General features: G+C 34.9%; 1 protein-coding gene across 6 annotated transcripts in view; it reads right to left on the reverse strand.

Moving 5' to 3' along the window:
- Positions 1-22,427, reverse strand: part of tutl (immunoglobulin superfamily member turtle) — a 407,712-nt gene extending 385,285 nt beyond the window's left edge. For all 6 annotated transcript variants that reach the window (XM_089635590.1, XM_089635586.1, XM_089635588.1 and 3 more), the window contains exon 1: positions 22,156-22,427. The gene's annotated coding sequence lies outside the window, so the exon portion shown is untranslated. The remainder of the gene's footprint in view (positions 1-22,155) is intronic.
- Positions 22,428-25,268: the final 2,841 nt, after the last annotated feature.

Below are 25,268 nucleotides of genomic sequence, written 5' to 3' on the forward strand. Positions count from 1 at the left end.
GCTACATGATATATTTATAATCATTCCTCTACCTAACTCCATATTATCCATATAAATAAATATGGAGCAGCACGGGAGATCCCAGTGACGTTATTATTATCTCTTGTAACCAAAAAAAGAAGATAAAAAACATATATTATTAAAAATATTTATTTTTCTTTCTTCTCTCTTCTTGTACGTTATATTTTTTCCTAGCGCTCTTTTTTTCGTCCTCCCATTTTGGCATCGAAATGTCCAACTCATCTTGTTCATTACGCTTTTGGATTTTTCTTTTATGATCTTCTCATTTCCTCGCAATTCATACATTCTCATTTTTACTTCATTCAGTCAACTTTTGATGTTCCTCTGCTAGTTCCACATATCGCAACCTTACATCAGTTTCATATTAAACCAGTAGCCCCGCTTCCTATGAATCCTACAGCAACTTTTAAGTTGTGAATCGAATGCATTCAATCCTACATGTTATATTAAATTTCCTGAACTCTTGCACTCTTCATTGAACTCCCTTTTAAATTCGTATTCTTATGAAAAAATAATTTCATTTTAAGTGTATAATGTTGTATTTCCCAAAATGAGTTTTATTAAACTCAATGGAAATAATTTATAAAAAAAATTATTGTCATATATTTTTAATTATATTTTGTAATGTATCTTTACTTAAATAAAAATACCTACGTATTTTATCGCTCCTCTGAATTCTTCACAAAATCACTTTTCAAAATGACACTTATTTAAAAAAAAAAATCTGAATTCTTTGAATTGAACCATAGTTAAACAGAGAGACCCACAATCAAAATTAGTATTTAATTATTGAAAATTTAATTATATGAAATGTTTAAAAAAATTGTATATGAAAAACAATACTTCAGTTTTAAAGGGTACTAGATAATACGAAAATAATTTATTAGGTACCATAGTATTACAATTTTTTTGTTATCCGTTGTACAGTAAATGTACTACAGAGTAGTTAAACTATTTCCAACTTCTGACATTTCCCATACATTTAGATGGCAGTATGCCACACGAGCGCCTCCTAGCGGCACGAGTTGTGAGGCTTGGTTTACTTTCATAAATGTTAAAGGATCTTTTGCATTATTGATTTTGCCATGCTAGCATTTATTATTTTATTTTATTTTTTTGTTTGGTACAATATTTTTTACATTATAAGTTTTCCAGTAATGTAGGCCTCACCGGGTGGCTTGCCTGTGCTGAGGCCTTCATTTTATTATATGAAAATATAACACATACATAATAAATTTAAAATTAAAAATACATAATACATAATAATATATTTAAAATTAAAAAATAATAACATTGAAAATAATCTTGTGTGTTTGTGAGTGATGTGTGTTTATATTGGTTTTGTGTGTTACGTGATAATTATTAATTATTATTATTAACGCCTCTAGCGGCCAGAATTTCCACCCAAGCAATTAAATACTTCCAATTTCGAATTTTGGTGTTGGAATTATTATTAGTAATTAGGGTATTTGGTGAGAGTGACCGTATGAGTATTTTTTCTTAAAAATAACAAGAACAACTTAGTTTGTTGATTTGTAAAACGTTGTCTTTGTGTTTTAACTAAAACACAGTGGACATAGCACCAGAGATGAAGTTGGAGATATGAGTGTGAGAAGCTGACGCCATTACCATAAATCTCAAATTTCTTTTTGTTCCGCGTCACACTCGTTTGTGTTCCCTTCCCCCAAATCCCACGCAGGTTTTTTTTATTCTAATTTATTAAACGCATACCCCGGAATGTTATTCAAACGGCATTCATAATTTTACAGTAATATCAGCTTATGTTTTAATAAAAAATAATATATTTTCCCCTTATTGTAGATTTCTCATTCACAGGTATTAAAAAACTAGGCCTTTCAAAGCAGTTCTAAACCTTCTGCGTGATATTTAACTGATTTGGGGGTAGATTACCCTTGAATAACATATTTTGCCCAATTAAAAACTGTGTTGGATAAAATATTTCCTACGATTTTTTTTACATTATTTCGTTTTAATTTATGGGTGGAATTATGAAGAATATAAAACACGAAGGTGGATGGAATAAGTCGCGGAGGTCGAGGAATGGAATATCGAATTGTTTAATTTGAGTCGAGTCACGTCATTGTCAGTTGGATAGTTGAAATTTCTGAAGAAAAAACAGCAAAAGATCTGAAAATACAATAATACATTAGAGTAAAAATTCCGTGATATCCAAAGAAAATCTCTAACATTAGGTATCAGTTATGATTGGATTGCTTGTATAGCGCCGTTTTCGTGAGAAAATCACCTCAATGCCGCTTACGGCCAGTTTTTCTTCTCTGTGGATGTCCTGGTGAACATTTTCGGTACATAAACATAAGCCGGTTATATCAGTCAGTCCGTATCCTCGCCATATGCTCGCTCAAATTTAAGCTGGCTAAATCGGCCGCTCAATCCTTGATAAGCAGCAAAATAGTTCCTTTTTATATGCTTAGGCGTTAGCAGTAAAAGCAGCGCATGTCAAATTCCGCATTTACGTAAATAACTGCATATTTCCATCTCACCGAAATTTAAGTAAAATGCCTAATTTAAATAAATGTAGACAACATAGATATACTACTCACGTAGACAGTACTTTGGTTTTACAAAGAAATAAGGAACACCTTCCTCTATTAAAATCATAGATAATAAGCGTAATATTGGCGATATCTAGGCTATATACGGATTATGTTCCTCGCTAAGCTCGACATTCCAACCAAGCCGAGCTTAAAATCAACTGATATACCGGGCCTAAGACTGAGATTAGGTGGACCGAGCACCTACAGAATATAACGCAATGAATAAGCACTATAATCAAATATAAAAGAATAAAATAGAAAGCCGGTGTAAAAGGGCCTCAATCAAATAACGGTGAAAGTATCCATGTTTCCATCAGCAGAAGAATGCACAACAAAGCGCCGATACCAATATAACACGCCCTAAAGAACACGCTCTCCAAATTCGTGATAGATTGGTAGGAATTAGGTACCCACTGTAATGCAAGATATAAGGCCGTGTCAGACCAGCATTACCTAGAGGTACGGACAGATAGATTATTGCATGGGCCGGTTCAGCAGCTCCAAGAACCGGAGCAAAACATCAGATATCTGCAGTATCTAGTAGGTCCGGTCTACACAACCACTTGGCTTTACATATTATGTTTACACGGCCAGAGAGTTGTAACGTCTGCGCAGGATACAAACACATACATGCTAAATATAAACAGTGCACCTTTTATCTCAAGGAATTTAATGCAGGTATCACTAAAGCACTCGATAATATTTCAATGGGCTATTCAATGTACCTACACGTTGAATAGCTCAACTTTGCGTTTAACGTTTTCTTCTAAAGCAAAAAAAGGGAAACGAATACATACGTTTCACTATATCGAGACGTCAATTTCCTTACAAAACGAATAAAGTTAACTGCATCAATTAACTTTTTTATGATTTCTAGTTAAGACTCAATAGTGTGAATATATAAACGAAGCATTAGGTACGTCACGCGTCAGATAGAAATGATTTCCATACAATTACGAATTAAATGATATTTCGATAAACTTGTCAAAATCCGCCTCACGCTTAAAACGCAAAAAATTGTAAATAGCACTTTGTTTCAACTTAATTACTACAAGAAAAAACTATTTATGACGGGTGAGATGATAAAAGACGTATTAAAGTTTATTTTTTTCTCAATCAAAGTTAAGTTTGAGAGTTTCGGATTAATTATTAAAATAACAAAAGCTAACACCCTAAAAAAATATTTTGTGCATGTTTACATCCTATCCGACTTAAATAGTTGTCACCATTAGATATTTAAATTGAAATTAAGAGCTTTTGTATGAGGTGGAATTCGACAACTTTACCGATATTTCTTCTATCCTAATGCAATAAAATGCAGGAAATTTATAAAATAATATTTGTTTCCAAGCAAATTCAACGGCATTCAAGCATTGTCTTTCTTTGTTTTCAAATCAAATACAAAAGAATTCAAATTATAACCTGATTGTTCTAACGTCTTAAGGTCCGTATACACGCAGCGACTTGCGAGATCAGTTTGTGCAAAATATTGCGAAAAAATACACGGTGCGGCTTCCATGCGACAGCGAAATACATGCGCAAACAGTTAAACGCAATCATTTTGAAGTTTATGCAAGTCATTTGAGCATTATATAGTTTTAAACGTACAAGCTTACTTGTCCAAATTTAGTTTTTCGTGCAAGCCAATTGCGCGGTATACCGCTTTAACATCCTAATATACGTGATTACTTGCGTAAATTAGAATTTGTGCAAGTAAGATTGAGCGTGTAGACTGTAGACGGACCTTTATTCCGGACAACCCCAGGAATTATTAGATAATAAAGACACCCCGATAATGGTTATGCGCATCTAAAAAGTGCAAACTAGTATATTTTTATTATTTTTTTGGGTAAACTAATGTTTAAGACAAGATTTTTTATGCATCGCACAAAGGGTAACAATTATTTTTATAAGCAATAATTATTAGCCTGAAACACAGGCTAATAATTATTGCTTATTTATGTATTGTTTCATAGTGCTTTCACACAAACGAAGTATTGAATTCCGTAAGTCTATACTTAAACTTTAGGGTGCACAGTTTACACCCGCGCTGTGCAAGCGGGTTCCCTACAGAACATCGGACCATCCCTTATAAAAATAATTAGTATATTTTTATTGTTGACATGTTTATGTTACCAATTTCCTTAACTTATGTTAACATTTATAGTGTCCACCATTTAATTGAGTTTAAAACTTAACTGATTTATTGCAAGAGTATTGACACGATGACCTAAAAAGCGTTAGTGATATTATGTATTATGCACCTCTGTATCTGAAATTCAATCTCAATGACAAATATCAGTAGTAACCAAACCCCGTCTCTCCTTCGACAAATTGCATCATAAAGTAGATACCGTAAAATGGAGTGACTTTTTCAATTTTCAACTTCGTAACTAAATAAATTTTTTATGAATACATTCATGTCGGAAAAATTTGGTGTCATATTAACATATTGCACATGTTTTAAATATCGAAATACGTGACAAAATTGAAACCAAAACAAAAATGGTGACAAAAGTCACGTTGTGGGGTGTGGCGACTTTCATGTATCATTTTTATAAGCTTTCTACAATGATAATTCAAAAAAAAAAATTCTAAAAAAACGCTACATTGAATATTCATGAACATAGTTATTATATACAGGGTGTAAGAAAATGTACGCGAAGGATTTTATCGAGCGATTCTCGAATACATTTAGAGAAAAATGTAGTCATTTTGTCACTTTGCTGTCCGATGAAAAAGATATTATATTACACTGAATACACGTCGCAATGGATCACGTGATACGCGCTCTGTCTCGTGTGTCACCGTGCTGCTGGAACGAGACAGATAAGTATATAAGTGACTTAAGCTAGAAAACTACTCTCTATTAACTACTTAGCGGCGACGGGTGATTTATTTAAATTGGAAAATATCATCTGAGAGTAAAACGTTTTTAACTCCAAATATGCTCTGGAATCAGTGCTTGAAATCTTTCGGGTACGCGCTGTTACACCCTATTGATACACGTTGATATACTTAACAAAATATATGACATGAAACCATAATAATCATTGAATAATTTATAAAATACAATTTTGATTATCATATCAAAAAAACAGCTTCACAATTCAACAATCAATGTATTGAATTTAACAAAAACCAACTAATTTGAACTTTATATTCAAAACGTCATTGTACCCACGTTGCCTGAAATAAAATTACCAACATAATACATTTTATGAAAACATAGTAATATTGATTTATATTATATTTCACAAACTCTCCTGATAAAGCTGATGCTTGTGCTCGGAAGAGGAGAACTTATATATTACAATTACTGTGAAAACTTATAAAATGAGAAATTTTATGTTGTAAAGTTATAATTTTCAAACTGATGTTTAAAGTTTGAAGTTAAAAATTATAATTATTTTTTATTTTAACAAAGTGAAGTTAAGTGAAAAGTTAGATATATATTTTTTTTTTGTGGACACCGTTCTAGAGTACCAACAGCTCCCAACCGTCAGGAGCCAGTGAGACTATGGCATCCCCAATTGGGGTATGTTGTAAGGCTGAAGGTAGTGGGGAGGGGAAGGAGATGGGGAAGAGGAAGGTGGAAGAGTACCTGACTATTCAGATCTGGTCACCAAACCCGGCTAAAGCAATTTCAAGCAACGTTTCAATTCTAAATGGTGGTAACACCTGGGCGATACTGATAGTATCTTCCAAATACAGATATGTATATACAGGTTCCCGTTAATTATTAATTTTCGTTGTAAGTTTCGAATCTAAAATTAAGTAGACAGTTAATTTCATTATTTAACCATTTTATATGAAAATAGAGAGTGAAAACATATACATGAGAAGAGATAAGGATAAGTTTATAAGACAATATATAACAGTAATAAACAATCTAGATGAGATGTACATAATACATAAGAAATGAAAAACAAAACAGAATATATTTTGTGAAAATTTAATAATATAGAAAATTTAAAAAAAGAGTCGTTGCGAGAATCATGTAAACATCCGCGATGATCAACGTCGCCTCTAGATTTAAAAGTGACCCCATATTACGGTACCCATTACCTGCATGAATAGAAACACACATTATAAATATCGCATTTAATAACTGATGAAATCCTATTGTTTACAATCAGTGAAGCGCGCTATTGACAATTGACAAAATAAATAAAGAGTAGGCAAGTTAATTTTTGTATTGTTGGACGAGCCCATCAAAACAAGAATTATGATATTGTAACCGTTCCGATATTTTCATCAATTCACTAGATAGCCGCCGAATAACATACAAATGTAACTATACATTCTTTTTATATTGATGATTTCCTTTTCGAATTTTCGTACATTCATTTAATTTGAATTAGCTTTATAAAATTATATATATAAATCTTCCAGAAGAAATTCTCTAAATGAAAACCTTATAAAAATCCGTTGCGTAGTTTAGAAGAACTAAGCGCACAAACAGGCAGACGCTGATAGCGACTTTATTCTATACTATTTAGAGATAATGTATATATTGAAACGAATTTGATGAGAAAAATTGTTTCTGTAGATACTGTATTAATATGTTGTTACTAGCGCAGACCCGTGGAAAATCACGGGATATTAAAAATGTAGGATTTGTGAAAGTATTTACTTATAAATAAAATATTTGCCTCATGTTCATCGCCTTTCAAAAAAATAAATTTACCTTTCGAATGTTAGTAAACTTGAAAAATTACGACATCTGTCAAAAATTTAAACAAAAGAAATACCCATCCATCTATTTACATAAAGAAGAGTGTCTGGCGGGCGGGCGGGCGAGCAACGTGGATTTGATGTCTATACAAATATACAGGTTTATTTCGAGATTGATGAAATTTTGCACACATGACCTTCAAAACAAGAGGAAGGTCACTGTCTACGTGACATTTCGAAAAACCACCCACATCCCCTTTTCCCACCCCTTAAAGCAGGATGTTGATACTTATTGATGAAAGTTTCCACACTCCACGTTTGAACGAAGGCATTAAGAGGAAAATTTTTGTCTACATCTTATTTCGAAAACTCCACGTGACTTAACCTAGAATTAATAATTAATATAATCATTTAGGAAGGAACTTTATCACTTGTCTAATATGATTTAAGCGTATCTGTTCCAATTAAAAATAATATGAGAAATAAAATTTCAGGTTTATCCTAAATCCAGATGATATACGTTTGTGACATAAGAATTGACAATTAAAACAGACTACAAGTTATGTATAAGAATACAAACAATTTCCTACTGGAGGTGGTTGACTTTCATTACTTTCATCATATTCCAAAATACACATGACGTAGAAAAAAAGTGAAATTATTTAATCATTATGCACAGGAAATCCTCATTGAGAAATAATAGATAATTACTGCACGATGTAAAAGTGGAATTAACATTGAATTTTTTAGGCGATACCGCACAAGAGTTCCAACTGCGCAGAGACAGTTTTTTTTTTCGAATAGGACGACCAGCGTACAGCTCTGCCACGGAGAAGATCGTAGTAGCATAAATAATGCACCTGCCTACAATAGTTTAAAATATTGGAGTGTTAATATTATCTACCATCTACAAACGACAGAAATTCATTATATTCCACGGCGTTCCCCAGGGAAGCAAACTGAGCCCTGACACTGCATTTATAATTGTAACAAATAGTCAAATATTAATAACACCACGCCCACTAAGTACCATTTTAAAATCAGATCGCAGTAAAATACAAATCCCAAGTCTAGATAAATACCAAAACACTATCGCACGAAAAATCAAGAGAGATTACTAAGACTTCAATGATAATAAGACCAAAATCCGGCTTTGGTAGAAGCATTGTCCGGTGTTTAAGTGTTTAGTTGTAGCTATAAAGGTTATGTAGATTCCCAGCATTGTAGTCGGGCGAGATGAAGAATTAATCGCAGTGGAGGTAGAAGCCAGCACAGTGCCGGATTTAACTTTGGTGGGACTGGAAACCATTCAAATATGAAAGATTGCACTTTACAAAATTTCATAGAAAAATCGCTACTATATTTTTAACTATTTCTCAAAAATTTCAAAACACTGCTTTTACGCCTGCTAATTCATCACACCCTGCCTGTAAAATGCCCAAGTAAGTGGGTTTTCCTTAAATCAGTGTTACTTGATATTCATTTGTCTTATCCTATTCAACCTGCTAAATAATCGATTTTAGATATTTTTCCTAGATAGTAGTTACTAGTTACTGCAAATCCCAAGATCTGCTCTCAACGCAAAGAGAATATAATGAGTCGTAGATAGTACATACATATAAAGTCCCACATATAAATTCCCACATATTAAGACCTTTTAGTTTCTCCGCGTTTTATCGATTAACCGGCTCTGGCTAACTAGAAGTAATAAAGATGAGACGCTAGAAACGACGATGGGAATCGATATTTCCTATTATTAATAGATGGTATCAGATGGCGATAAAATATTTCTAAAGGGGTCACATTAATACGTCGGTCTACCAATATACTGTCTAATAATAGCTATCTCAAAAAGCGCTGAACTCTAAATGTATCTACGTTTCTACGTGCTGAGAAAACATATTTATTTTTCTTTCTGCAAACGGCCTGAAATGACTAAAACAATTATTTGAACTGAAATTTATAACAATAAACACGTGCGTGTATTGAGTAACGATAGCGTAGGTAGATACTTCTAATTCACTATGACACGCGTCACATAATCCGTATCAATCAAACCTACGCTTAAAGTTGCATGCCCTGAACTGTGTTTGTCGTGAAATCCATAACAACATAAGCCCACTTAAACAATCGGCATTTGGAGCTTGGAATCGTATCGTCGAACTGGAAATTGCATCACTACAGAGTACCAGTGGAGTATCTACAAACTACAGATCTACAGACGTAGTGGAGTGAGCCTCGACTCGAGTTCGAGTGAACGGCCGCCGACGCTGGTCGCTAGTACGCGCTCGGACTAACGGAATCCTAACGACTTTCGTTTTCCTCGTCTTCTCAACTGGCAGTTTGAATTTCGAACGCGCTCGTCGTTGTTGCGTCTTATGATGTAACCGTTTTTTGTTGCCATTATCATAATATGTCCGTTGGGAATGAGGACGCTATCACGCTATCAACTGATGGTGTTTATGGTAGCAAAGTTTCAGTCGTGTTGTTTATGTTTGGAGAATAGGTGCACCATTAGAGGCAGTATAGCAGGGAGATGTGTGCAAATACGGACTACTAAAATACGAGGCGTAAAAGATTTTTGTGCAGGACGACGTGGATAGATGGATTTAATACAACAACGACTGCAATACAACCATCAAAACTTTAATTATTAAAAATACTGATTGCGGTTGAGAGTCTATGATCAGAACTCTAGTTCAATGAACTCATGAATTTAAGCTTCGTTTCAGACTGTCATTTGTCAGACAGGCGATAAATTACCTACCTATAATATAATATTTGCTAACCAGAAAATTATTTTAATTCTATATTTGAAACTAGTGGACCCCGAAAAGCATCGCTATTGATAATGTCTTTCTCGGGCGTTTTCGACTTCTTCCATCAATCATTACTGTACACCACAATGTTACTATTAAAAAAATATATTACATCGACTCCCTGTCTCATTCCGGTGCAGATATTTTGAATTAAGTATTCCTCGTGCGTCCCCGACTTCTACTACCATTCAAACCACTCTCTAAAAACTCTCGGCACTAATAAGAACAAACTATGATATTTTCAGCGATGTCCATCAACTGCTTTTCGAGTTTTGCGAGCACAAACATACACAGGCTGAATTTGTATATACATATTAAGATGTGTATTTCTTTTGTTTAAATTTCTAAGGGTTAACCTAGACAAGTTAAAGTCAGATTCTGTGATTTTTCAACGGTCCTCGCTTTTTAGCTATCAACCCTACAATTATAATATCCCGTGATTTTTCAGGGGTCTGCGCTAATATTATCAATGAAATATTCTCCTTTACATTATAACACTTCACTAGGATAAACTTTGATTTTTTAATACCGTCTAGTGAATTAAGTATAAAATCGGTTTGAGTTGTAAAAAAAATACAAGGATTCCACGAAGAAAGGTTTAAAGTTAAAAGGATGATTTGAACAATACTTATTTTTCATATTCCCTTGGTTCAGAAAACTTTATATGTCAAAATTAATAAACTTTTTTTTAAATACTCCCTCATTTTTTGTAAATATTCACAAAGGATTGTTAATTTACAGATGATGCTATTTTCCCCCATCGGAACGAGCATCATCTAGTGAGGCGGATAGCTATATTTTAAAAATATATATAAAAATAAAGCACTCGATTTTCCGGAACTGAAATTGAACTGAAAATGATTAGACGAGCAGACTTAATTGTTATCAAGCAGGGTTAGTCTAGTATATTCCATATCAAAGGTCGAGACCTTCTAATATTAATTTGGTGAAGACATTGAGAAAAACGCTGGAGTGGATTTCCACCTCGGATTAGACACAAAAGTCCAATTTATTTATTACCTCTGCCCCAATGTTTCCAATCGTAAAAATCGCTAATGATGACGGATAAAAAAAAGCGTTAGATTATTTTTAGTATGACGGACACCGTTTAGCTCGCAATTTGGTTGCAGACGTGAGAAATCAGAAATGTCATTATTCCATTAAATCATTACTACTGAAGCGTGAACATTAGAGAAGATTTCGTATTTTTTTATGTGAAACCGCACAAGAGTCCCAACTGCTCCCAACCGTCTGGAGCCAGTGAGACTATGGAATCCCCAATTGTGGTATGTTGTGAGGCTGGAGGTAGTGGCGAGGAGAAGGAAACGGCCAACAGGCTACGTTTCAATACTTAATGGCAATGTTACACCAGGGCGATACTGAGTAGTATGTACTATATATTTTAAATTAGTAAATTGTGAAATGACACAAATTAACCAAATAAAATTTACTTGCGCACGCCGTCGAGATTACTAGTTGAGAACCGTACCTCTCAACAAAGGAGGTCGTTTGATCTAAAAAAAAAGTGGGTGTGTCAAGCCTACGCAAGACAGAAGTGAAACTTCTAGTTTCAGCTGATGCTTGGCGTGGCGCAGTTCGCTGGTGTCTGAGAGAGAGGAAAGAAGAGAAGAGAGAGAACGTTCGTGAGCGGCTCCCCCACCTCAACAAGGTTTCACTTCAAAAATGCCACAGCCGAGAATCGAACCTCGCTTAACTGATTGAAAGCCAACCACGCTGAGCACCAACTGTAAGCAAAGCCGCATAAATTGATTATATTATGTAGGTTCTGAAAATATGAGAGCTTGTTATGTTTTATAATGTTACCTACATCACACCCAAAATATAATATATTTTTAAAAATAATGTACAATGTACAGAAATAGAATCCCACACAAGATCGCGTAGTGCGCTCTAGCGAACGGATATTTTATCAGAGGGAGATAGTTTTAATTTTTTTTTCTGTAAATTATTACATATTATCAAAATAAATAAATTAATTAAATAAATGTAATACAATTATCATAATATACGGATTAGATAATAATTTTAATCCAACACAATAACGCAAAGCGCGCTCTAGCGGAGTAATGTTTTATCACAGTGAGATAAGTGTTTTTATTATTTTGCAATATTATTTTCTTTTAAAAAATGTTCTGACCTACTAAAAAATAAGATATTGAATGAAAAAGGCGTTAAAAACAAAAAAATAATGTGCGATGGCCGAGAATCGAACTCGGATCAACTGCTTGGAAGGCAACTATGCTGACCATTACACCACCAACGCCAGTTGTCGGGATGAGCTAAGAAACATTTATATGTTACTTCAAAACTTTGACTAGATCAAATGAACTTTAATCGGTGGTGGGGGTACCCGCATTTTCGTTTCGGTCATGAGTCGGTTTTACTCCGGTCCTCGAAATTGCATGACGCGCGTAAAGAAGTTTCACTTCAAAAAATAAAAAAACATGAATAAAAGTTTTCAAAAATTACGTTTTTTAATATATTGACAAATCCCACGCTAAAGTCAACCTGACATTATTTCTTCCAATGTCAAACGACTTTTCGATTAGATATTTGATCGTGCGGTCGCTAACATTGACATTAACGAGCTCACATTAAAAAGGCAAAGAAACGTCTTATTCAATACATGAGAAAAAGCGTTCAACTTTCTTAGGCAAATTCTACATGAAAGCTAAGAGCTTTGCCGAGAGGCTAAGAGGAAAGGCCGACCTATATAGAAAACTCGGAATTCCTTATTCAATTTGTTAGTTCTCTGATCCATCGAGCGGCGCTAGCATCGGCCACTTATTTTCTTTGCCATTCCCCTCCCTAATACCTCTCCCATGGCCCACTACCGGGAAAAGCTGTATGTAACTGAAGGTTGGTGGAGGCAAACCGAAAGACATATTTATACAGGGTGTTAAGGGCCGTGCTTGACTTACTTTAAGCAGTGATACCTGACATTATTTGGAGTAAAAATTGTAAATTAAATTTTAGTCTCATGTGACTTCAAAAAATAAAAATTATTCAAAAATAAAATTCTGCATTTCTTCACTGGCAACTCGGCCGAGTAACTACCCAACCCCTCACATCGAACCTAGCTGTCGAATAACTATTGATTTTCTATGTTTTTAGTTGAAAAAAATGTCACTACAGACCAAAATTTAATTTTCATTTTTGCCTCTAAATCTCAGGAATCATTGGTTAAAGTAAGTTCAAGACTTTACTGTAGGTACAGTAAACTAAGTATATTATACAGAGTTATTGTTACAATACTATTTTTGAAAAAACAGGTACATATTTTCATGCTTGGGTAATTTTTCTTTATTGATTCATTTAATTATTGTGTTAATCACTTTCCAGCACTTTTGCCAAAGTGGAATAATGAAGTTAAGGCAATCATGTAGTGTAAGGAATCATTTGCACGCAAATGTACCATAAAATTTTGAAATGTGTAGCTACGTAAGGTGCGATTTGTTTGGTATTTCCGAGTGGAAGATATTGTCACTGTCGCCTCAGTGAAAAACCACCATTCAAAATGTAAATGTAGCTTGAAGCAAGCACCTATCCAAATTATTTACTAACTGAAGGCGTTTTTCACACTCGATGGTCTCAAAATAATCCCCAAATAACACTGATGATTAGGAGATTTCTATACGAAGATGCCCAAACAATTATTAGTTTTTATGCAACTGTATGCACACAAATGTACGTACGACTTTGCAACATTGCGTAATAGAATTTTATTATTATTATTCATTCTAAATTCAATAGACACATATAAAAAATTCTCACCAAGAAAATATTGCCTTGGGCTACATGGAGATAAAATAATAAAAGCCTCCAAAAAAAGACAATAGTAAAAGACAATAATGTAACATCTTGAAACCGACTTTAATAAAGTTTCGCACTCTCTGCAGAAATGATAAGTGCATGTTCCTCTTTGTAAAGTAGTCCCAGAAAGAGCTTGTACCTACGTCGTCGACGATCGTCCTAAAAAGACAAGATACCAGAACGATGGCGTAACGTTCAACCTCCTTCTGGGACTACTGTTTATAGCGCTGCTCCCGAGTGCATTTATATTATTAATTTTGTTACCTGCATCACATAAAAAAATGAAGCTACTCGAAGAAACGATACATTTTGTGAACTTGTTTAATTTATTTATTGAGTCAAGCCTTTTTTATGTGACACCTCACAAGAGCGCCCCTGTCTGTACAGGTACAATATGAAGGAACGGGAACTATATCGCCACCCGGTTGGGCAGCGTTGTGAGGAGGGTTAAGGTAGGAGCTGGCCGCCGTAGGAAGGGATTTATTTTAGCGGGTCTTGAAGATGACTGAATTATAAGGAGGAAAATAGGTTATGACGGCTTGTGGATACATTATTATAGGTAAGTCATACAAAGTGTGTAGTACATAACATTATAAAAATGTGTTTGTACACTATGGTAGAAACCAGGGAAACATAATTTATTTAGAATAAAATGAACAAAATGATCCTGTTAAAAAGTGACAGCATGCAAACTTCCTGATAAAATATTAGTCATTCAGAATATATAGAGAACACGTGTTCTTTTCCTAATAAATATCATAACGGAATGTGACAATATCTGTGTTGTGTGAACTCGTGTTCCGCCGTCCTCATAAAACTTTTTTTTTGACTGATACTTTGTTAGAAACTCTTTCAATTCATTTGTTATAGACCTGCTATCTCATTTTCAACAGGAAAATGAATAATTTGACCAAATTTTTAATAAATTAACAGTATTTCATATCCGTAAGTTTTTCCGTGTGCCATGTGCCATAATGAGCAGAAGATACAGAGATATCTCGGCCGCATGAAGACCAACAAGATGGCATTTAAAATTCAATGGCTCTTGACCAGACTTTACAATGCAGCCTTTTCATGGAAAACAAAATACGAAATTAAGTAATATTTAATGAAAATGAAAAGCTAAAATAACAGTAGCAATTTGCAAAAACAAATCGCATGCTTTGAACAAATAATAGAATTAATTACGAATTATGACAACTTTTCTCCCTTTAATTGTCATCCATTTATGAAAAGCTTTTAAGTGGTCTTTGGCCTTTGAGCAATAGTTGGTTGGTTGACGAGTTTAGTTCAAGTTTGGGGCTTCCAACTGCCAATTACTGAGGCAGGAATTAATTAACCAGTCGACTGGGCTAATCAGATGTACCTGGATAATTGGCTCAGTGCTAGCAGGCAGCTTGCAGGTGAGGAAATTCGCTAACGCTTCAAAATGAATTACATCAAAACGGCCGAATATCAGATTGGTACAGCATCAATTATATTTATTTCATTAAAAAATAAGGTGGCTTTTCTGGCGTTAGGCAACCCTTTTTAGGGCCGCATTTTAAATTGAAAAACTGTCACATTGCTTTACAGTTCTTCTGGCATAGGTAAGAATTGCTTTGACGTGAAATTGTGAAAACTATTCATTTGTTAATTTCGGTTCAACACTTTCTCCGTGTGCAACTTGAGAAATTGATACATTAAATTAAAGTGAAGCATAAAATTCATCTGAAATTAGTATTGTTTTTTTTTTTCCTTGAAGTTTTGGCTTAAATTAAAAAAATCTTTCTTTGTTTTTATTGCTTTCTTTATTAGAAAGGGGATACTGAAGCATTAGAGGTCAGTGACAATTTCTTTAACCCTTCAAGCTAATTTGTTCGCTTTTAGAAACAACTTATTTGGTCTCATAGAAGTGGTTATTATACCCTTACTGTCATGGTGAGATATAAGACCAAAACGGTATTAGAAAGAGAAAACACCACGCTTTGTATTCAATTGTAGAAGTTAACCACAGAAGAAATAAAATGTGCACCTTTTTGCAACCAAAAGTTACGAACAAATTTAAAAAAAAAAAAAAGATTTTTTACTAACTATTTTTATATGAAACGACAAAAAGTGAGGTGACAATAACGTTTGTTTGTTTTATTTATTATTATATTTAGCAAAATTAAAAAGTGGGTTAGGAGAGTTAGATAAACAATGCGTACACAAAAATTAATATAAGACACGAGACTGTAGTTTTTAAAGAAATGTTTGACGGAAGAGCGTCGCGAAGTCCTGTTTTAACTCTACCGTTTTGCATCTCGTCTGTATGTAAATGTGTTTACACATTCGTTTCCGTTTCAAGATTGCAGATGTTTTAATGGTTCAGTAAAGATTATTTATTCATATGTGATATCGTCGTGTTTATTTGGATTTTCTAATTCGGTTTTTTTCAATATTGTGGTACCTACCTGCCTGAAGATTTTTAAAAAAAAGAATTGCATTCAGATAGTGACGTTTCTTTGGATAAATTGCATAATCTCTTATTTGAAATAAATAAAAATGCTATATGAAATATGTGGTTTCTAATTAAATATGTAGGTATTCAATTACCTGATTCGATTGGAAATTTCGGTTCCGATTTATTAAATACTATCTTACGTCTACCTAGCGTTGCCCGACTTTTCTCTACTTTCTATAAATATAATGTGCATGTATTAAATATATATAAACCTTCCTGCAGAAATTCTCTAAATGATAGTGTATTAAAATCCGTTAAGTAGTTTAGAAGAACTAAGCGCACAAGTAGACAGACGCGGATAGCGACTTTATGTTAGTATAATAGAGAAGATAAAATTTGAAACATAGTTTTTTGGGCGCGAGGTCTACTAACTGTTCACAGAACTACTAGTTTAAATTTTGCACGAATTAATCAATGTAGCTTCAAATATATTCTTAACTTAATTTTCCCAGTACTGTATTATACATTATAACAGTCTGTATGCTAACAATGCCTTCTTTCACTAAGAAATTCGGAATGAAGTCAGGCAGAACAACTACAATGTATATTGTATAATGCTTACTTCCCACTAAACCCAAAACGCTGAAACTCAGAAATATTCCCTCGCGCGTCAATTTAATAACATTACGTAACGAGTAACGAACAATCAGCCAGAAATAAGGTACGTATTTCCCGGTTCGCACGTACTACGGTACATATCGTACCCCTGTCTGTAAGCTACCTGTAAGGTAGAGGGTAGGGGGTAGTTATTAGTTAGAGTTAGGTCCCCCCGATATCTCCCCTTAAGCGTACCTGCAGAGGTGAGAGAGGTCTATTAAATCTATACGTAGAGGGCAGACCACACTCCGCTCCTCATTAAGGTCATATTCTACTCGGGCTAGGGTAGGTGGCTTTAAGTATGCAACGGTTAGCGGTGTTGCGAGGGGAGGACTGCATTTGACTAGGAGCACACTAAAATAAATAAAGAAGACTGATGACCACTAATCGTCTTCTTTTTTTAAACCTTTTTCGGGTTACCTTCGCAAAACGTACAGACTAACAAACTATTTTCATAAGTATTGTTTTCAATTCTCATATCGGGCGATTTTCGGTGTGTAAAGCCGAGTTACGCTATTTTCTTCTAGAATCTCAGCGTTATAAAATTATCACTTTGAATGCCAATTCCCTTTGCCTTCGGCCATTTGTGAAGTGACCAACGAGAGAAAAAATGTATTATAAAACTTTTAGAACACTCTTGATTTCCCAAACATATCTATCTGAAGTTTGATAAAACTGACATACATATTTGAAAATGTAGCCACCGGCCCTGAAAACGTCCATAAAGTTTCACGAGAGCCAACACTCTCGGGACAGGACAGGGGACAGGGAGCCTGCTGCTCGGGACACCCCAAAGTGGCAAAGTTCCGCAAAAACACCCGCACCACACTAATCTAGAATCCTCTGAATCTCCAGTGGGAGGCTTGGGAAGTACTAAGTACCCCAGTACAGGTCCTGCTCCTCGCTATACGAGCATAGAGTACAGAATAGAGGGGGAAGTAGGTTCCCCACCACATAATACGCGGAGAGGTTGGTTCCTCCGCACTCCCAGAACCAGTCCCAGGTCCCAGGTAAGCTCCGGAAAAGGGACCGAATGGTGTAATTGAGTGGTCTCGTTCATTAAGAATTATTGTCGACAGGAATTGGAGTGAAGTTTTAGTGGCATCACGTTCCCTTCCCGGACACGAGGAGTGGGGAAAGGATCCGGGGGGCGGGCGTAGGGCTTCACTTAGTTATATACTCCACTTCATGTAATTACAGGTGAGTCCATAAAGTTTTATAGTTATGCTCGTAACTCCACCGGTGCTACGAGAAGCCACGTATTCCTATGAGCTTATGAGCGCATATTTTATGATCGGTACTTGACTAGAAATTTTGTTCGAATTATTATCAATTTAATGAAATCATTATACTGTTTACGTAATATATAAAACTATCGACCATCCCTATTTAACACTTTAACAGCCACGCATTACAATTACTCCACCTTTTTGTCAGTCGTTCACGAGCCTCATTCGTGATCGAGTTTGGCACAGATTATGTTAAAATCAGAAACTCTTTTTGTGATCCGCCTTATCGGATCGTATAGATGAACGTTTAGGCTACACAAACACAGGCAATTCGTGTACCAGTGCGCCAGTTAGTAGGTTGATTATTACAAACAAACATAGTTTATATTTTTATTACTGTCGTCAAAACACATAAGATCGCCTTATAAATCTATCATGCTAGGTATAAAGAGTGTAGGTAAAAAAAATAATTTTAGATTTTTTAATTTTTTATCAAATCACCAAAACAAAAAAAATTAAAAAAAGTATTTCAATGAAAAATGGGCATTTGTTACTTATTCAGCCAATAAAATTAATCACAGTTTATAAATTAGAAATCGCTTTTCTGAAAAGTTGTTGATTTTGACTTGTACCCTTTATGCTTAGCATGACAGAAATATAAAAATAAAAAAAACAATTATGCCTGTAACTATAATAGATATTTTCTGTAAGTCTTACGGTACGTAAAAATTTGCGAACTTAAACCGCAAACTGAGCCACGAATTACGGGAAAGGAACGAATCAACTGCAAGCGGCGTTTTGCGCCATTTGCAGTTGCTTCGTTCATTTCTCATTATTTGAGGTTCAGTTCGACTTGCGTATGTATACTTAGCATTATAATAACACCGAAAAACGCCAGCAAACCATAGAGTGCCACCTTTGAAATGCGCGGCTGTTAAGGTGGAAAAATTGTCACGGGTGAGGCTCGTGAACAGCTCTTAAAGTGTGCACGCATTTTCTTGTGTTGAGTAGAGATGCAGTTAGCTGAAATTATTACGTACCCAGTATTTTGATTTTGATGATGTTAATAAATATTAAAAATATTGCGACAGTGGTAAGCGACCTTGAGTAGATTTAATTGCAGCTGGAATCAAATCTTTACCGGTAGGTAGTTGTAGGTACGTAACTATATATATCAAAAATTTCGTGTAAAAAGTAGGTACCTACTTATGCCTCCTATACCCTTATACCTAATGAAAATTAAATGGAGAAAATAGAAGTGTTTTTTTTCCTTCATTCTTCCATAGTTTATCAAACTAATTTAATTACAGTTGTACGTTTTATTTATCAAAGCGTGCATTGTAATATTTTAAAAAAGGGAAAATTAAATTGGATTATTATTTTACAAGCTGGGACGGGAAATTGTCGATATGCCACTGACAATACAAACTAAGCATCTACCTATGGTTGTCGATGATCAAATTATATACTTATAAACAACAAAAAATCTTAATAAGTAGGTAGGTACTAATTACTTATTTGAATAGTTTATGTAGGTTTGACCCAAATCCTGCGCGTTTCTAAAATCATCTATAGAATATTTTAGAAGCTAAGTGCATAAAGAAGCAAACTACAGTTCAGAGGCGGATTTGCCCTTAGGCCTATGTAGGCCCGGGCTTAGGGCGGCCAGATATTAGGGGCGGCCAATCGTGACAAAAAAGTCACAGATGATAACAAGAAATTACTTCCCAAGTACCTACCACCCGCCAAGACCTGGACAAATCTCACCCCATGAACCATGAATGATAATGGCAGGAAAATTAAAACGGTTTTGACCCAAGGAACTTACTGAAAAGTTTGGATACTCCTGGTCAATATGATGGGTACTGCGAAAGGGGCGGCTACATGGTCTGGAGCCTAGGGCGGCCAAGACTGCAAATCCGCCTCTGCTACAGTTAGAAGTAAAGCTATTGAAATAACTAGCGCAGACCCGTGAAAAATCATGGGATATTACATTAGCAAATAACCGGTCGGTGGCTGAGTTGACATCACGTTTGGGTCCCCCCAAGTTACAATACCTCGGCTGGCTAAGTCCTCCATCACAACACAAGAAACATTTTCCGCTTACTGTTGTGATAGTAAGAGATTTTCTAATATGGTCAAGTTATTTGTAACTATCGTTGTTAATAAGAATTTCTTCCAAACGGAAAAGTGTGGTCCCTTGAAAAATTACGAAATATTATAATTTCAATTTTTAAATGGCAATTAGACTAATTTGTGTAAAAAACTAAATATTATAGGTGGGTACTTTATCGCTGTTTGAATTATTAACAACAGTTCCAATTTTGAAAATCAACCTTAAAATTCAAAGCAAATTTGAGTTGAAAAATTGAAGTGAATAATTTCAAGCATGTACCTATAACGCACATCATAGACAATCTAAATTAGTACTTTTGATGACAAGCGCAAACCCGTGAAAAATCAGGGGATATTATAATTCCAATTTTAAAAAAGACAATTCAAATAATTTTGTGGTCAAACATTTTACTATGAAGTAGGTAGGTACCTACTGCATAATAAAATCAGTTTCAATTTTAGAAATGACAGTTAAATTTAAAGCAAATTTTAGTACATTGAATCAGATTTCACGGATAAACGACCACGCACAGACAACCGAAATTAGTATGTTTGATGATAATAAATCTATAGGCAAGAATACAATATTTTGAATAGTCCTAATAAGTAGGTACTTGTCTGCATGGTTTGACCTCCGCGCTGCGCATAGCGGAAGACAGAGATGCGCGGTAAACACGAAAACTGCCTCGGAATAATGTGTGAGAAAATTCTCACTTTTGATTAGCTACGGCAATCTTGCTTAAGGTAACTATCAAATAATATCAACATCAAATTACCATTTCGTATTCAACGAGCGAGGTTCTTTAATGTTGCCTTTATAAGTTATGAAAAAACGAGGAAAATGTTTGGTAGCTCTCATTTCTTGACAAGGTTGTGCGAAAAATTATCGAAAAGTTCAACGATAATTTCAATTAAAAATATTTTATATGCAATAATTACAATATTATCTTTAATTCGTTAATTACTTCCGCTTTTGTGGATTATCACTGCTGCAGCTTACGCTGAAATAAAACGTCTGCCCATTTAAAAATAATTCGTTATTAGTTTGTTTCCATTGAATTATTACAGGTTGTAACGTATTCCTAGTACCGCATTCAGCATTCGAGACATCTTTCAGATGTATTGTTAGTGGTTGCTCACGAGAAGTCCGACCTAACAACTAACAATGCCCCCAAAGCGTTTAACATCTCTCTCCAGCCTCCAGATAATACACCACTCGTCTATGGACCCGAGGATTGTTCCACGACACTAACAAACCCCACAATGAACCGTATCACATTTACTGTTTATATAATAGAACAATATTCAGAGAAGGTAACTTGGCCCGACGTTGTCTGTTATTAAAATTGAATGCAATAAAAAGAAAAACAGGCACTTTCCTTCCTATTTCGCCTCGGAATGCCGCAATTACAAAACACTTTAAGTACTGCCGCGAGTTATCCGAAGCCTTCCGATATAATTCGGCACCACACATTAAATCAATAGCAAATACAATATTAAAGCCCGGAAACGGAAAAGAATCGATTTAACAAAAACACGAAATCAACTCCAGTACACTATCTTCAAGGAGGCTTCGTTCCCGGTTGTTTTATTTAAATTCCCAGATAGGCGTAACGAAAACACCTGTGAATCGGCTATACACAGCGAATAATCGATACAACTAACAGATAGTATTTTATCACCCGGAGTTGCTCATTTCACGTCACCTTAATAAACAATAATTGAAACGCCGCATTGTTCATTTACAACATTCCTTCCGATACAAAACAATACGAGTGGTGAACAGGTAAAGGTGGGCTTACCTCGCTACGGTCGGGTTCGATTCCTGGGGGTTGCTGCTAATTCCAAACTCTGGCACAAAAGTCACAGCTCACGGTTGAAACATCACTCGAGGACACACAAGTTTTCATTCATAGGTCGTTCGGTTATAGTTATGAAAGGGTTATAGTGGTAAACTAGGGTTGCACGGGCTAACTAGGAAGCTTTACAGCGTATAGCCGATAGCGTATAATAGCAGTTGACAGAAGATACGTACTGGTATAAGCGACTCTCACACAACCACCTCGCGGCACTGACTGCGCGGCACTGGCGGCAGATGGCACTGCTAACGCTAGCTCTGCTCCTCTGCTCGCTACTCGCTAGTGCTGAGCGCCGCCGGACTAAACGTCACTCATTGATTTATATCGCTGGCCGCTGCTGCCCGCGCGGCGCTAGTGTTGCTGTTCACTGGTGTGGTACCATTTTACAAAAAAGGGTTGTTATTTTATTTTACTCTAGAAATAACGAAGAATGCGTGAAAGATCGACAAACGCCCTCAATTATGTGGTTATATCGAGGGATAATTCATATTTTGTGTCGGGCAGTTAAAGGCTAAAGGATTTTTGTGGCTAAAGTTCCGATCGGAGTCCTCATTGAAATAATTGAATATTGAAGATTATAAAATTGTTTTGAAAAAATATATTGACAATATCTACTGAAACGTTTACATAAATAAATCAATCATTTTTGAAATTAAGGCATTCGTTAGGCATCAGGGCCGGCCATGAGCCAAACGGCGCCTGGCTCGAGAAAAAATTTGGCGCCCCTTGTCAAAACCAATAGACGATTAGGTAGGTGATCACTGTGATCAATAATATTCGAATGATTTGTTACAACTGTTAGGTGTCAGGTATTATCAGCACCTTGGCGCCTTGGAAATACGGCGCCCGGAGCGGATTGCTCCAATTGCTCCCGCGTAGGGCCGGCCCTGATTACCATCTCCTTTTTGGTTAAAAAAATTTGGATAAATACCCAGTAGGCATGCCATCAAAAAAATCATTAAAGAGTGCAGTGTTATTTTTATTTCATTTGTATTTTATAAACTCCGTATCGGTATCAGCAAATCTAGTTTTTTGCAATAGTATTTATTTATTTAAAAATAAAACTTGGCTATGGAATAAAGCTGACACAAAAATATATACCACAGAAAGTTCAACCATAACTAATACAACCTCAGCAGTTTATGTTGATTTCAGCGATGTACAGGTATTCTAAGTTGTAAAAAATGGTCGCTTGGGGGTTAAAATCAGCTGGATAATATCTTTTAAAATGCGCCGAAGTTAGAACCGGCTCCAACAGTTTTTTAACCCCTCAGATCGAAAAAATGTTTTTTTTTAACCCATCAGATCTTTAAAAAAATTTTGGGATCTTTTTGTGATGTAGATTTACCAGTTTCCCGCTTGTACTACGAGTTATATAATTATTTTTAAAAAATAAGTACCTACGTATTTAACATTAATAGTAAACATTACAAAATAAATCTCTTCAAAAACAAAATGTTTGGAAATTGTTACAAAGGCGTAGTTAATTCCGAAGAAATACAAAAAAAATAATTATCACATAGGGATATTATTTTTTGACTAACAGAATAGAAAGGCCCTGGTGAATAACACGGATCAGCTGTTTGCTGATCGATAGAAATATTTTTTAATTACCTAATGTATATTACGCCACTGTACAAAATTTTGACACCTTTACTAGACAGACTTAAATAGCGAAAGAGGTAATGTTGGTTCTTCCCAGGCTGGTCAATATGAACATTATTAGTTGTTTACCTTTGAAATGCCTTTTATCGTACCCGTGAGAACCTTCCTCCTGTGTAGGTCCTGCGCCCTACCTCACTCCTAAATCCTGTATTCCGGTTAACTACCTACACGTAACTTGGAAGCAAACTCATAGATACGTACATTGGACCGTGTAGGTACGTGTACACATTGTGTGTTCCAGGTTACTAAAAAACTTAGTAGAGCCTGAGACCATTTACTTTGTCGCCGAAGACAAAATTGTAAAAAATCTGTTTTTTTACTATAATGCATCTACTTTCAATTTTTGACCTGGTTGCGGAATCTCTTTGCCGGCTAGTGGCTAATTTATTTATTTATGTATTTTTACTATTAAGGCTTTTACATACATATATAACAATATTTACGAAATTTTTAGTGCAGGAAATGACTGTTTAAAATACATATATTTAAATAAAAATGTTGTTGAATTTGTTCCACACAGTAAGTAGGTACTAATTTTTTTTATAAACAGCCGCCAAAATACTGTTAACGTGCAAAATACTGTAATAATCTCAATTTAAATAGCTTTATCAAAATGTCCCCCTACTTGATGGAAAAACTTCAATAAGGTATGCTTATATAATGAAATTCATGTACTAAATATATCAACAACATCGGAGTATTTGTTTCCTAGCTGTTGAATCCGTCGCACACTAGTGTAATATTGGGACGTTGATATAGAATTGGTTATTTTAAAAGTTTTTTGTTTTTGTTTGACTGAGGATTGAACCATCCTCCCCAGGGACTGGAGTCACCACCGCCTAAGTAAAATCCTAATTTTATAGTAGTGACATTTATTTCATACATTAACTACTGTAAAATTTCAAATATAATATCATCCAATTTCAAAAATGTGTGAATGTATTGTCATTGTCAACGAGTCTACCTGCCGAATTTCAGCTCGATCGGATGTCGGGAAGTGGGTTAATTTCCACTTTTCATTTATTCATTCAATCAAGAATACAAAATAAAATTAAAAAATACGTATTTAAAAAAAAAATGCTTAGCTACAGAAATAAACCCTTTTTGATGAAATCTTAAATCAAATCTAGTCCGTTTTCAAAACGATTAATATTTTTTTCCTCAATTTAATTGTATTTTTTTTAGTGTCCTCTATTTTTCACCATATTAACTATGTAAAACATTACATAATATTAAGGCGATGCACTACGTCGTGTAATATTTTAAATTGAGCCGCTATCAATAACAACCCTTACGTAGATGGCGATAAGCTTTAAATTCCCGCTTAACACCATCCGCCTGTTTTGATTTATGCAAGATAAAAACATGGCCAAAAAGTGCCTTTTATTTTA

Source organism: Hesperophylax consimilis, chromosome 9 (assembly GCF_061612785.1).
Source record: "Hesperophylax consimilis isolate HC1 chromosome 9, BYU_Hcon_1.0, whole genome shotgun sequence".
NCBI lineage: Eukaryota > Metazoa > Arthropoda > Insecta > Trichoptera > Limnephilidae > Hesperophylax > Hesperophylax consimilis.